Source organism: Symphalangus syndactylus, chromosome 4 (assembly GCF_028878055.3).
Source record: "Symphalangus syndactylus isolate Jambi chromosome 4, NHGRI_mSymSyn1-v2.1_pri, whole genome shotgun sequence".
Classification (NCBI taxonomy): Eukaryota; Metazoa; Chordata; class Mammalia; order Primates; family Hylobatidae; genus Symphalangus; species Symphalangus syndactylus.
Window position 1 is genome coordinate 147,086,965 of NC_072426.2, and position 13,619 is coordinate 147,100,583.

Here is a 13,619-nt window from a genome sequence, read left to right on the forward strand (position 1 = left end):
TCCTACCTCAGCCTCCTGAGTAGCTGGGATTACAGGCACATGCCACCCTGCCCAGCTATTTCTTTTGTATATTTAATAGAGATGGAATTTCACCATGTTGGCCAGGCTGGTCTTGAACTCCTGATCTCAGATGATCAACCTGCCTCAGCCTCCCGAAGTTCCATTTATCTAGTGATGGATGCTTAGGCTGATTTCATATCTTGTCTACTGTGAATTATGTTGCAATAAATACAGGAGTGCAGATATCTCTTCAGTACACTGATTTCCTTTCTTTTGGGTATTTATCTAGCAGTGGGATTGCTGAATCACATGGTAGTTCTATTTTTAGTTTTTTGAGAAACCTTTATACTGTTTTCTATAGTGGCTGTATTAATTTACATTCCCACCAACAGTGTATGAAAGTTTCCCTTTCTCTTCATCCTTGCTAGCTTTTGATTTTTAAAAATCTTTTTGATAAAAGCCATTTTAACTGGTGTAAGATGTTAACATTTTAATTGAAACTTTGATTTGCGTTTCCCTAATGATTAGTGATATTGAGCATTTCCTCATATATCTATTGCCCTTTTATATTTCTTCTTTTGAGAAATATTTTTACAGGTCTTTTGCCTATTTTAAAAATTGGATTATTATTATTTTTTTCCTGTTGTGTTGTTTGAGTTCCTTATATATTCTGGTTACTAATCCCTTGTCAGTTGAATAGCTTACAAATATTTTCTCCCCTTCTATAGGTTGTCTCTTTACTTTGTTGATTGTTTATTTTACTGTGCAGAAGTGTTTTAGTATGATGTGATCTCACTTGTCCATTTTTGCCTTGGTTGCCTGTGTTTTTGAAGCTTTACTCATAAAACCTTTGCCCAGACCAAGGTCCTGAAGCTTTTTTGCAATGTTTTCTTCTAGTAGTTTTATGGTATCAGGTCTCACAATTACACCTTTAATCCATTTTGATTTCATTTTTGTATATGGTGAGAGATAGAGGTCCATTTTTGTTCTTCTGCTTATGGATATCCAGGGTTCCCAGCACCATTTATTGAAGAGGCTGTCCTATTCCCAATGTATGTACTTGGTACCTTTGTCAAAAATAAATTGACTGGATATGCATGGATTTATTTTTGAATGTCCTCTATCCAAACTTTATGTGTAGAATTTTCCATTTCATATTTTTAGAATGATGTTGACCAAGCATAACTGAAGCCATGGAAAGAGAAACTGTGGATAAGGGGAATAATATTATATTTTATAAATGCTTAAAAATTTTTCAATGTTTGGAAGCTTTCTTAGGAGGTTCTCACTGCAGAGATCAGGAAATATTTATTAACCACCCACTTTGTGAACAGCACTGTATTGGTTATGATATGGTTTTGTTCTGTGTCCCTACCCAAATCTCATCTTGAATTGTAATCATACATGTTGAGAGAGGAACGTGTAATATCCATGTGTTAAGGGAGGGAGGTAATTTGGCCATGGGGGTGATTTCCCCCACGCTGTTCTCATGATAGTGAGTTCTCACAAGATCTGATGGTTTTATAAATATTTGACAGTTCCTCCTTCACACACATTTCTCTCTCCTGCCACCTTGTGAAGAAGGTGCCTGCTTCCCCTTTGCCTTCCACCATGATTGTAAGTTCGTGAGACCTCCCCAGCCATGTGGAACTGTGAGTCAGTTAAACCTCTTTTCTTTATAAATTACCCAGTCTTGAGTAGTATCTTTCAGTGCTGTGAAAATGGACTAATACAGGTTCTTTGAAGGCATATTGAAAAAATAGGATATAAGGGGGTCTGCAAATCAATAGTGAGGTAAAATCGTCAAACAGGAAGCAAATGGAGGCATGAATATTCAAGATAGAATGTTTTAATGATATATACATTAAACATTATGAAGTTCAGAGGTAAGGGCAGCTTCCCTGGAGGAAATGGAATGGACGCTAGATCTTGATGGGTAGATAAGGTTTGGGGAGGAAGATTCACATCATGTTTGAACGGGGATGTTTGGCAAAGAAGCAATTGCTTTTAGGCAGAAGAATGATACTGGGATCTTGAGGAACTGAAGATGTCTGAGATGCTCATAGGGTAGTAGCCAGCTGGTTCTTAGTGCATTTTGGGGAAAATCGTGGAGAGGGGAAGGCCTGAGATTGCATAGCAAGAGTGAGGCCCACCTGGTGATCCCTATTATGGTCAAGGATTATGATCCCCTGAGGAACCATAGAAGCTACCAGTTATGCAGAGAGTGGTTAATGAACAAAAGGAGGATTTCTTTTCACTTGAGGGCACTCATCTAAATTAACTTTTTATTGACAAAGAAATGAGTACTTAATCCTTTCATGCCCTCCTTCATTAGTTCATAATCCAAGTGTAAGGGAAACATATTATTTTAAAATTGTTACTTATAGTTAAAAGTTTCTCAGTGGGTTGGAAATTTAGGCTAGATTCAGATTTCTTTCAGATTTTTTTAATTGTAGCTTTTGTAACTATTGATTCACCCTAGAAATGAGTTATGGGTAGGAGGGATCTTTAAGAAAAGTTTTTTACTATGGAACATAGCATTCCAGAAAAACCTCATTTCTATTGATGAATGGCTGTTGGCATACAGAAACCTGGCATGTGGTCGAGGAGAAGGGATACAGCTGACATGAGAAAAGCTTGAGAAGGAAACCATAATCCCCCTTCAAATTCACCGCTCATTAGAGGAGCTAAAATGATTAAGCAGCTGGAGGTTTTGATGTATGAGGAAAGATTAAAAGAATTACATGTGTGTAGGTTGGCTAAAGAGCTAAGGAGTGTGTGTGCCTGTGTATGAGGTGGGGGTCTGATAGCCATTTGCAGATAATTGAAGGCATAAGCCCCCCAGAAGGAGAGGGATTGTGAAGGTGGTCCTTAGGGGATTATCTAAGGGTAATGAATGAACCGAAGAAAAGAAAGAAAATGGTTTCATCAGGAAGACTTTCATAATGGGTGAGATTTAAGAGGCCATAAAATAATCTCCCAGAAGAGGTGGTGAAATTCCCATCTCTTGAGTCATTTGGAGGAGGCCTACAAAGTTTTGGAACTGTATAATGCTACCCTGATTGGGGAACAGATTTGGTAACCAAGACCATCCTGGGTCCTGATGTTTTACAGCTCCATTTTTAAGATGAATCAATTGATAAACAATAAATTTGGAAGCTCCCCAGGAACTGAGTCTGTCTCATCTCACTGATAATTTTCTTCAAGTAATAAAGACACATTCCATACCTCTTCCTCGTTTGATTTCTACCCATTGTCCTTGACATTGTATCATTTCTTAAGGGACATAAAGGCCCAATGATGGAGGAACTGCAGGATTGAAAGGATTAGCAGCAAGTCATTCAGCAAATGGCAATATTAATACACCATCCCTGCGCTGCAGTCTCCTTTCCAAACAGGACTGCTCTCTGATACATTGTCAGATCTCCTCGCATTGTGTTCTTCAGGGTTCCTCAGCATTAATCAGCATCTGGACTGTGCCACTCTTGCAAATGAAATCGGTCAAGAATAGCCTTTCCCCAGTATCATGACTAAGCAGAATTTTTTTCTGGTGTCTTTTGATAATGAGAATGACAGTAGTCTATCTTTATATTAATAATTTGCAGTAACTAAAAGAGGTGGGGTCTCAGAGTACTTCATTTAATGCCAATAGAATTGTAACAGAAACCTTGTGACCTTGTAGGGTCCTTTTCTTTGATCTCATAGTTTCTTTAGTTTTTCCTCTATGTGAGTAATAATAAATGATTCTTACACAAAGATTTATGTACACATTTTTCTTCACAGTGTTACTTACACAATTAATGATAAGAAACATCCTAAATATTCAATATTTGGTAAAAAGTTTTTCTTTATGTCCTTATGGTAGATTGTTACAGCTGTGAAACTCATGGTTTTGAAGAATATACGATGACATCTAAAAATGCACATGATAATGTTGGAAGAAGCAAGCAGGACCTACAAATACAATATAATTCTAAATGTACTTAGATAAAAAGATAAATAGACATGTATGTTGCCTTTCTATCCTTGAATGATGAAATTAAGAGTAATGTTTTCTTCTTCATACTATTTTACATGTTCTGCAATTAATATATATTATTTACCAAATCTGTTATTTAAACAGATTTTTCTTTTAAATTAAAAAAAATGAGTGTTTGGATGCAAGTGTTTTGCAAGAAGCAATAGATAACGTGCACAGAGCTCAAAGTGAACTTTTCCGCATTAAAAAATAAATTAAATAAAAACACATGTGGAGCATCTGTACAATTTAAAAAGTGAGAAATCAATTTTTGGATTTTTTTCATCCAAAACTAGAAGAAAATTAAGATGAGTTTGAGTCAGCATTTCACAAGCTGCTCCAAAGTACTCCAGTGTACCAAAATATTTTATAATATTTAAATATTAGACATTTTAAGCATTAACAAAGATGGATTTCTATTTTTCTGGACCTATTAGAGACTTTAACATGGCAATGAGTATTTCTTTTTTTTAATTTAATTTAATTTAATTTTAAGTTCCAAGATACAGGTGCAGGATGTGCAGGTTTGTTACGTAGGTAAATGTGTGCCATAGTGGTTTGTTGCACCTATCAACCCATCACCTAGGTATTAAGCCCAGCATCCATTAGCTATTTATCTTGATGCTGTCCTCCTTCCCCCTTCCCTGCATCTCCAACCGACAGGCCCCAGTGTGTATTGTTTCCCTGCCTGGGTCCATGTGTTCTCATTGTTCAGCTCCCACTTATGAGGAAGAACATGCAGTATTTGGTTTTCAGTTCCCGTGTTAGTTTGCTATGGATAATGGTTTCTAGCTCACCATGACCCAGCAAAGGACATGTTCTCCTTTCTTTTTATGGCTGGATAGTATTCTATGGTGTATATGTACCACTTTTCTTTATCCAGTCTATCATTGATGGGCCTTCGGGTTGATTCCATGTGTTTGGGTTTTTGAATAGTGTTGCATTGAACATAAGCATGCATGTATCTTTATAATATTATAGGATGATTTATATTCCTTTGGGTATATACTCAGTAATGGGATTGCTGAGTCAAATGGTATTTCTGTTCTAGGTCTTTGAGGAATCGCTGCATTGTCTTCCATGATGGTTGAGCTAATTTGCACTCCCACCAACAGTGTGAAAGAGTTCCCATCTCTCAGCAGCCCTGCCAGCATCTGTTGTTTCTTGGCTTTTTAATAATCGCCATTCTGACTGGTGTGAGATAATATCTCATTGTGGTTTTGATTTGCATTTCTGTAATGATCAGTGATGGTGAGCTTGTTTTTTCATTTGTTGGCTACATGAATGTCTTCTTTTGAGAAGTTTGTGTTGATTGTGTTCATGTCCTTTGCCTGCTTTTTAATTTTCTTTTTTTTTTTTTTGTAAATTTAAGTTCCTTGTAGATTCTGGATATTAGCCCTTTGTCAGACAGATAGATTGCAAAACATTTTTTCCCATTCTGTAGGTTGTCTGTTCCCTCTGATGATTGTTTCTTTTGCTGTGCAGAAGCTCTTTAGTTTAATTAGATCCCATTTGTCAATTTTTGCTTTTGTTGCAGTTGCTTTTGAGGTTTTTGTCATGAAATCTTCACCTGTGCCTATGACCTGAATGGTGTGTATTTCTAATTCTTCAAGACAAGAATATTGCATCATGTTTAACAGTAAATCAATAGAGGGATTACTGTGAAAATCAGGAAAAAACCAAAGTTTTCTGTTATTTCCTTTGTTATTACATTTTTTCTTATTATATTTTTTATTTAACATTATTGTGGAAGATCAGAATTATGAAAACATAAAAATTATAATAATCAGAAAGGAAAAAATTATCAAATGAAAAACAATTATACTTACAAAATAAACTCATGAGAGTATCACAAATTTTAAAATGTGAAACTTTATTCATTCATTGCATAAATATTTACTGTGTGCTTGTGGTGGCCCTGGTACTCTTTTCATCAATAAACAAAAAAGATGAAAATCTTTGTTACGAGGAGGTTTCATTATGTTAAACTTTAAATCTTCTACAACATAATAAGTTTCTGTATGTGCACACCAGATAATACAAAAATAATCTTTACACAGAGTTTTGCATTTGTTTGTTTTTTACTAGAATGGAAATAATGACCTACAAAAAGATAAATACTTTAAAGATTTCTTATACACATTGTTAAAATAATTTAAATTGATTTGATATTTTTCTCTAATAATATAAATCATTGTCTTAGCATCTTTTATTAGTTTTTCTTTCATTTCTCTGTCAGTCTGAGATGCTTCATTCAATGCATACAAAAGTATGTTAGATATACACATATGCATAGATATTCCATTTTATTAATCTGCCTCTTTTACTTTACATATGCAGAAGAAAAGGGACAGATCATTTCCAAGTCATTTTCATTCCCAAATGAATAAACTAATAAACTGGATAGCCATGATGAAGACCAAGTGGTCTAGTTTTTGAGTACCCACCTCTTACCCAGTATGCTGTGTTAAATGTCAGCACCTGGGTTATCATTAGCCATTAAGGAATTTCATGTCCTTCTTCCTAGGGACCTAGCTCACCATCTTTCTTGTCTTGTTCTTTTTTTTCCCCCCCCTTTGGCCTGCCTGGAGACCATGAAAATTGTTCCCTCTGTATTGAGGGTATTGAGCAGGTATTCAGTTCTTTTGATCTCACTCCAGCCCATACTGGCCATGCATGCACTGAGGGCTCTCATCCTACAGGCAGAAAGGCTGAGCAAGGTGCCTGTTCCAGCGGAGGGCATTTTCTTTCCTAAAATGGGTTCTGATGTCAGCTTTTGTGTCACTGTCTTTTTCTTCCCCTCATGGCATAGTTTCTGCTCTATAATTGAGGTTTTGATGGATCCCTATCAATTTTCAGAAAACTTCTTTTTCTCTTTGGCTTTTTAGCTCACACCTGTTAAGGGATCCTGCCATTATTTAAAATTTGATACTTTGTCCATCATAGGTGTTTTCATTCACTTTGATTTTCAAAAAAATTATTGCATCAAAAGATTATCTTATTTCCCAAATTTTTTGTCACTCCGTTGAATTTTGTGGCCAAGGCAAATGCTTCACTTGCCTAATGCTAGTCCCAGCCTGGCTCATTTAACAGAACTAGTTTACTGGGCAACCTCAAAAGAAAGCAAAATCATAGCACAGGGTTTAATAAGTCTTTTCTAGTAACTATAACTTAAATAAAGTTTTTTTTTCCTATTTTCCTCTCATGGAGGTAAAATAGCCTGTCAGTATTTTATTTCCTTCAGATCACTTTTAAACGATCTTAGCTGGATAACAATTGGAGTGCAGTCCATTTTTTGGTTTATTTGGCTATTTGTTAGGAAACCTTATAGCACTTGTTAACTCACAAAATAAGTTTCTGCTCATTTTTTGTCTTCATCTGTTGCAGTATGTTCAAGAAAGTTTCTGGAATTTGGAAAGACCACATAGTTCCGAAAAAAAATCTAAATAATTTAGTGCAGAATCTATTTGTAAATCTCCCACATAACAAAAAGCAAAACTCTTAGACATTTTTATGTTTTCAGAAATTATTCTTCCCAGAAACATGTTCTCTTATTTTATATAAATGTGGAAATAATAGCTCTTGAGGGCTGATTACCGAAGATGTTCGGGTGTCTGAAGACATTGGGTTATTTAGTGCAGAGGGAGGCAACAGAGGACAGCCATTGCAAATAGCTTTTTGAGGGGATGGAAGTCCATTGCATCTGCCATTTAAAAATCATAAATATTTACATATATTCCTTTGAATTTTAAAGGACAATTTTTATGAAACTCTTGTAATTAGTCTTTTGGAGGCTTTAGGTCACCAGATTAAGTAAAATAAAAGCAGAATAAGAAAAATCTAGGCAAAGCTGAAGGCCAAAGATGGGACATTTGGGGTCTCTCTTTTTTCTATTTGAGTCATGTATTCAGAAGAAGGAAAATAAGGCTTTTTGTACAAACAGGTTGAGATAAAATATTTTGGTTGACTCTCTACACCCAATAATTTCAGTTTATGAGATGACCAGTATGGCAGGCAGCCCAGCTTCACTCCCAAAGTCCTTGGTTCAACTCCAAGTGACCATTGGTGAACAAGGTCTTCTCACTGTGTTATTAATTAACCCTGGCAGATCTGTAATGTTTTCATTCCATCGGCAGAAAGTGGGCTTTTCGCTTTGTGTTCTGTGCTAGTCTTGGAGACTGCATAGCTCCACGCCAGCACTCGACTGAAGTCATTAAAATCATTGCATTGGACCCTGCTGCTGACTGCTGATGTTGCAACAGTCTTGGAAACAGTGAAGCTTCATCCAGGTGGCATTTGTTTTCTTAAAAAAAGTCACAGAAGGTCCAGTGTCCCCCCTTCTGTTCTAAAATCATGGTTAGAGTTTCTTGTTTTGGTTTATTAAATTTATTTGGGAATAGAAAAATTAGAGAATAATGTACCATGATATCTGCCTTGTTAATCACAGAAGAAATTAGATTTGTGGCATATAATTAACACAGGGCCAAAAAGTTAGAATCACAACACTTTGGAATTGTATGTTTCAATCTCCATATATACACATAATCTTCTTTATATTATCCCCTGACTCTCCACTTGAATCCTTTTATTAGCAAAGATCTTAATTACTCTCTGATACAGCCAGTTTCACATTTAGGGAAACAGTGTGTTCAAAGTCAAAACAGAACCTTTTGAGTCAATAACACAATCTGAAACCTGGACTTGATATTCAGGAGCCATATTGCATTTGGGCAAGAAATGTAGTCAAATCTCAGTTTCCTATCTATGAAACAAAATTTAAATATCTACTTCAAAGTGTTGAAAAATAGCTTATGTTATGTTTAATTCCAGTCTAGCAGAAGTTACTAAACTGCAGTCACTTTTTTTTTTTTTTTTTTTGAGACGGAGTCTCACTCTGTCGCCCAGGCTGGAGTGCAGTGGCGCCATCTCGGCTCACTGCAAGCTCCAACTCCTGGGTTCACGCCATTCTCCTGCCTCAGCCTCCCGAGTAGCTGGGACTACAGGCACCCGCCACCATGCCTGGCTAATTTTTTTGTATTTTTAGTAGAGATGGGGTTTCACCATTCTAGCCAGGATGGTCTCGATCTCCTGACTTCGTGATCTTCCCGCCTCGGCCTCCCAAAGTGCTGGGATTACAGGCGGGAGCCACCATGCCTGGCCACATTTCTTTTTTTATACAAATTGCAGTAGTTCGAGTTATGCCTTTTACTTGACAATAGTTGTTTGGCCTTTAACCATGTTATCCCATGTTCTTACTATGAAGAGCTTGGGCAATACAGTAGGTCTGATGCCCCACAGACCCATTCTAAGTGTCATTTTCTGGAATTCTGTTTGCTGTGCTCCAGCCTTGTGCCATTACTACCTTTTGAAGGGGTCCCACTGACTTCCCTCTGGAGGCTGTTGCCTTCCCAAATATCATGTCTCCACAAGCATGGTACACAGAGCCTTCTCTGTGTTCTCCATGACAAAAGCAGAATGAAGCTTACAAGTTTTAATGAGACATCACTGGAGACTTGGGGAAACGGATGGAAATCCTAGCAATAAAAAAGTTTGAAACTAACGTCTAAAAATGGTTGTTTTGAAATACACAAGACTGAGTCGCATGACCGAGCTCTCCTATTGGAGGCCTTTCTACCACAATTCTGGCTTGCCTCAGAAAGGCAGACCCCAAACTCCCACCTTTGCTCCTGGCCTGTTGTCCTGTCTCAGGGTCACCCTACCACTCCCAGGAGGGCAGGCCTTACTCTCACCTATTTCCAGTTTAGTGCCTTAATTGCTTGTGACTTTGAGGTGAGGAGATGTTTATTTTCTCCTGATTCTTGAAGTCCTCAATTCTGCTCCAGAATTCAACTGTACCTAGGACGATGAACTATGGAAACTTCTATGGTATCTGGGGGAAATTTAACATTCCTCTGTTCCCTCGGTAATGTGAACCATAGATTTCTAATAGAATATAATAATCTAATGCCAATATTTTCCCTGAAGTCAGTCTTTCCTCTATATCAAGGCGAACACCAGGCCTACATTTTTTTCCTGCTGATTTTATTTTAATTTTACACATATATCCATACCCACTCCTCGACACACTTATATAAGTATAGAAAATTCAAAACTGATACTTATGAAATAAACATTTCTTTAAAATAATGACAATAATCACCACTTTAAGGTGAAGACTGTACTCTGATCATTGTTTTTTCCTTCTGCTTTCAGAGGAATGATCAGTCACTAAGAAAATGGCCAATTTTCCTGCATTACACAGAGTTGTTTAACTGCTTAGGTAACATTGTCACAATTTTTCTTCTAGAAGATGGTTTTTACTTAGTTTTTAACATATACAAAATTTATTAGGGTGGTTTATCTAGGAAAAAATGAGTAATTTTATCTTAATATTTAAAGTCTGTTTCTCACAACAAAGAATGCTGCTGGAAATGTGTAATTGAGTCTTTCTCTTCTCTTTTCATCATCTATTTAGTAACACAAGAATCAATTGGTTCTACATTTAAACTTATTGGCACAAACTAGTGTTCAATAATTTCTATTTCCCTTTCAAATATTTAAAAACTCTTCCTTCAGTTGTGTCAAACTTATTTTTCTAAAATTTTTGTTCACAGATCCTATTTCTGTGCTTTGGGAAGCTATGCTATTTCATAACTTTCAAATTGCAGCTTTGCCCAAATGTTAGGTTTTTGTAGCTGGAAAAGGGCAGCACAGATTTAACCTTATGCTTTAGTGAGTTTTGAGGCACAAAAGGTGCCAGAGGAAAATAGACACTCACACACACCTACATTCTGGGAATGAAACAAAGAACTGGGCTTTTTATAGTCCTGTTTTACTTGAATGGGAGGGAGAGAGAAGAAATTTTGATAGTAAAGTCCTGCTGACTACTTTGGAAGGGGAGATCTGTAGTTCTTGGCCAAAAACTTTATTTGGTGCATGAAATGTTACACATTTTATCATCCAGAAATTTGGACCAATCTGAGGCAAAATGATTTGCGCAATTTCTCTAACTTTTCCCTTTGTAGCTTCTTTCTCTACCAATATTTGCCAGAGAGAAGAGGACCTCACACAGGGGGTCTTCCTCAGATGCCACATTGACGCTAAGGATGGGCTACTGTCTTTGCATCTCATCGCTTTACTTAACAAAGTATCACTCCCTCGAAGTCCTATTAGCCGTCTATCTCTCATCCATCCATCCATCCATCCAGCCAGCCATTGATTATTCATGATCTTGTCAACTCTTTGAATGTCTTGGTAACTTACATTATTACTCTTCTTAAAAAGATCATGTCTTATAGATATGGAATTGATTTCTATAAGGATTCCCCTTTATTTTATTCTATTATATAAGCTGCCCTGTTCACTTTCAAGCGTTTCTTTGAATACAGACACAGATGGCCCATTGTTAAAATTGTAGAATCACTGCAAGCTATGAGGGATAGCAAATACAGTAGATACTGTTTTCATTATTTAAATAATTTCCACAAGTTAGATTTAATAGATCAATAGGGACAAATGTAAAATTTAGTAGAAGTTTACATGAAAAAATATAGACCTATATTTGTGCTTAAAGGATTAATTATAGATACAAGTTGGGGTGATATGACTAAGCAGCAGAATCTATAAAAGAGATTTCAGAATTTTTGTTGACTATATTTAATTCTATAATAAGGCTTTTAAAATTATGCCATTTTAGTCTACATTATAAGTGGAAGTAATATCTGGAGAAAAGGAGGTTTTCCTATGTCTTTCTGTTTGTCTAGATGAGACTTGGAACATTGCACTCACTTCTGGGTAGTTTGCTTTATGGAGGTATTGACAAACAATGTATGCAGAGCAGACTGAATAAAATAGTACAGTCACGGAAGGACTAACATAGGAGACATAATGGAAGGAACTGGGTGCAGTTAGCAGGAAAAAGAGTAGACTTATAGAGATATGACCCCTACTTTTAAATATGTAAAAGACTATTATTTGATATAGTAGTATGACAAAAAACTTAGCATTTTCAAATCTGGGTTTGAAACACAGCTTTGCTATTTACATGCTCTCAGGCAAGTTATTTAATCTCTATCAGCCCTTTTTATTATCAAGAAATGTGGGGATAATAGAAGCTAACAACAGTTCAGGTTAGTCATGAAGATTAAGTGAAGAAACCTAGGCGGAATGCCTATTGTCATGCCCCGCTCATATGGAGTGGAGTCCTCAGCAAGTGCTAGTGAGAGTTCCTGTGGTTGTTTTTCTTAATATTCTAGATGGCAGAAACAGTATCAAAGAGAGTAAATTACAAAGAGATTGGCCTTAATAAGTATGAGAATACAATAATAAATTTATTGATAAGAAATTAATATAAGAGAAATGTTTCTAAAATTATGAGTTGGTAATAAATAGTAAGCTCTCCATTGCCACAAGTGTGGGAATCAAGATTGGATAACTGCTTATCCAGTGTTAAGTGGCAACTGGACTGTATGAACTCTCTGGTGCTTTTCAACTCTGAGCTTCCACAAACTTCTTTGAACAGGATGTTTAGAAGCAAAAAAAATTATGATTTGTGCACAATTATAAGAATTAATTTTCCGGATGATATTATTTGGCAAAGTTATAACTTAAAATTGCTTCTTCTGCTCTAAGCCCAATTTGGCTTGGACATTTCCAGAGCACATTTGCTATTTATTAATATGCTATCAGACAAGTTACTATCAGGCTTCAGCAAAGTCTTACTTAATTGGGTATACATTTTTGTTGTTCTTTGCAATAATATTCAGAAAATATTTAGGATGCTTCAAAATGAGTCTTTAGGTTGAAGAAAATCTAAATTTGGAAAAGTAACACACTTTCAAAATAAGCCTCATTTCAGTAGAAACGAAATAAAATATTAAATATTTTAATATAAATGAAATACAGCCTGACCAGGCTTCTGCTGGCATAAACATTAACACACTAAAAACACACAGATACTGGCAATAAAAACCAATGCTTATTATTATTAATATATTTATTACTTTTATTTTCTCTGAAATTTTGTAATGATATAAACAAATGCCATTGTTGATAATTACAGAGAAGGTTAGAATAAAATATATGGCAACGACAATGATGATGTGTCTTATCATCTCATACTTGATTAGATGAAACATTATTGGATTTAAGAATAAATGTTTTAACAAAATGTGTTACCTATGTAATAGGCAATTAATAAAAAAATTGTGTGTCTCAAAGTCCATTCATTTACCCTTCTTAAGAACAAAACTACTATTAAGACTTGTTGATCGTGAACTGCATTTTTATATCATGTCCTCACAGAGACTCTGTGCCATGGCTGAGAGAAGCAGGTTTTAGAAAGCTACCTTTGCTGGTCTGCCTTTAGGTAAATTTAAAATTTCTGTCTTCCCTGGGTTGCTTTCTTTTTTTCATTTATTCTACATTTTTTTCCAGAAAATACATTTATAGTAGAAAACCCAATGAAATTAGTGAAGACTGGAATACAATTTATTCAGTCGTAATTACCAAATAATGAACTACAATCCAGGGCAAATTTCAAAAGTCTTTTTATGGAAACACTAAAATTATTAACAAATGCAAAGTAAAACATTAAGTATAT